Source organism: Phytophthora infestans, genomic scaffold (genome assembly GCF_000142945.1).
Source record: "Phytophthora infestans T30-4 supercont1.619 genomic scaffold, whole genome shotgun sequence".
Lineage (NCBI taxonomy): Eukaryota > Oomycota > Peronosporomycetes > Peronosporales > Peronosporaceae > Phytophthora > Phytophthora infestans.
Window position 1 is genome coordinate 11,076 of NW_003303157.1, and position 2,847 is coordinate 13,922.

A 2,847-nucleotide genomic window follows, 5' to 3' on the forward strand; every position below is an offset into this window, starting at 1 on the left:
ATAAATCCCTCCCAGATTTTTCCGTCGGAGCCTGTTCAAGGGATGTTTGTCCAGCTGGCGTGTTTACCACAAGCTAAACCGGGTCGTCAGTTATCCATCCCACCGGCCCCAAGGGTTATCTACAACATGAAGGGCAAATTTATTCTGCAAACCCACCCGTTCGGGACCCTTTTGGACAGTCTGACCCGTCTGCAGGTTACAGAAAACTTCGGTGCCCCATCCCGAGCCCATCTTAATCCCAACTGCAAACAAACAAAAAGCATCGCCTTACCTGCGCACCGCACTTAATGCGCCGAGTCTCCTGTCGCGGGCGCTTTCCCTGACCTCGAGAACGTACCACCATGCTTACAGACCAGAGTCTTGTTGTAGTACCCCCATTCTTCCGGTATACCCGGCGCTTTTGATCCCGCGGCCTTGATCTTGTTGTTTCTCTCCGCTACCTTGCTGGTCGTGCGAACGCGAAAACTCTGCGGCAAATACACGAAAACAGACGTCAAACTGTGTGCCATAGTAAATTCCATGAGAACACGACCATACCTGGTACGTTTGTTGCATGTACTCGTCCAGGTATACATGCAGTTCTTCCCACGAATCGAAGCGCGTCTGTTCCAACGGAGGGGCGAGGACACAGTCCGAGCTTTCCGACGACCCATGGCTTTGCGTGTCCACTTGACTGGACGTGTCGGATCTGGGCGTGCGTGAGCTGTCGGATGATAGCGTCCATCCCTCGTCGCTGACGTTGCTCCCGCTGTCGCTCTGGTTGTCGTCGCTTGCCGTCACGTGCGCCCTGCGCTTCTGCGCCGATCGCGGGCGGCGCTCCATTTTGGGCGCGGAAATCTTTCGAATGAAAGGGGGAGGCGGCGCAATGCCACTCAATCTCTTTTGAGGCACTCTCATTCGAGGCAATGTATACGTGAAGTATACAGTACGCCCCGTCCGGATGGCATCCAAATTGGGAAATAGTTATGCAGAAAAGAGCCATGCAGAAAGCCAGCTCTCAGACGGGCTCCCTAGTCACTCTCAAAATCTTTCGCGGTTCGCAAAGCTCTCCGTGACCAAGACCGTCCATGGGATTCAAATCGAAAATTTCGTGAAGCGCAAGCGGTTGCCAGCTCCATCGCAGACACAATGAGCGGCATGGGTGTGGCTCAATATCGCGCAGCTATCAAATCGCTGGAGGAAGTTGCACGTCTCTTCAAGCGTGGCAATAGCGAGGAAGTCGAAAAGCTCATCACTGCCACCAACAGTAGTCATCTCGGTCAAGATGAAACTGTCGAGGAGGATACTGCAATCGATATAGCAAGCAACATTGATTCAGATGAACCCTTGGAAGTCACAGAGCCACATGAGGGTGCCACAGGTGCTGATGCTGATCAGACTGTAGAAGTCGCTGATGCAGAGCAAACCATGAGTGTCGAAGTGGACGACCTGATCGGGGTGTGGAGACTTCTGCTGGTAAATCTAGTATTTTCGCCTGTACGCAGACCCATACGAGGCCATATAGCCCATCTCAAACGGTTTCGAGACCGTCTGGCCCATCTGAAGAGAGCACCCAACCATCCGCACAATCGGGGGCACCAACTGGCCCACCTGAGCAGATCGCCAGACCTGTTCGTTTGGAGGATGATGCCGACGCATTTGACGTTGCATCTCCTCCGCGGTCGCGAGAGAGACCGAAGACCAAGCCCAAAGCTGCTAGAAAAGCGCAAAACCTTGCGGTTCTCGTGACTAAAGAAGATTCGGAGATGCACAGCAAGAACATGACGATCGCCACGCTGGCTCGAGCGCTGGAGGTCCATCCAACGTACACATCGGCTTCATCAACAGTGATCAAGTACAAGGTGCTGATGGTGGACAAGAATGTCAAGGCCCCGATTGCGTATAAGCTGGCGAAATTACCGGCTAACAAGACGATTATTGATGCAGATGAGCTAGTACGCGTCTTCCCGAAGGATCTACTCCGCAAATGCACAAAGAAGGTGACTGCACTGCAGACAGCGAGCGAGCACCTATCAGAACCCGAAGCTGTCGTGGAAATTCCTGGTCTAGGAGTATTCAAAACTAGCACGCTTGCTACAATGAAGAGATATCATATCTCCATCCAGACGGTTCACCTTGTAGACAGAGTGGTCAGATGGTGCCAGACGATTAACTTTGACGTCCCAATGCCCCCTGCGTTTAAGACTCAGGAGGATCCAGACATGAAGGCCAAGGTCGAACGATCCCAGTTGCTGGCACCTGAGGTAGGAACACCAGACATGAACTATGTCCACTCACCTCTAACCATCTATAATCAAATCTTCTGTAGACAGAAATGCTGGAGATCGCTGCTAAAGGCTGCTTGGGTGACACGACGATGCACCACCTGTTGGAGAAACTCTTTGGAACGAAGTCATCCATTGTCGTGGGTAGCTCCTATCTGATAACAGTCGAGTCCCCAACGAAAGTGACATTGGACAGCGATAGACTGGCCGATTTATTGCTCGGGCTATCCTTCGAGAAGGTCATGATACCAGTGAATGCCCACGGCAACCACTGGTGTGCGATCATGTTCGATATGAACGCTCGAATTTTGTATACGTACGATCCAATGGAGTCGTCGTACAGGATTGGCCTCCGCACTGCTGCTCATAATCTCTCACTGATGGTCCCGGGTCGCGACAAGCACAGGATCCGCATCTAAACATATGAGCCTCAGTTGGGGATCCAGACCGACAGCTACAACTGCGGCATATATGTGCTGCTAGCGTTCGAGGTATTCGCTGGGGCGGACACACCGGGTTGTCTCGACAAGAAGAGCATTCAGTACCCCGCTACAGGTACATGACAATATATGTCTAGCTTGTC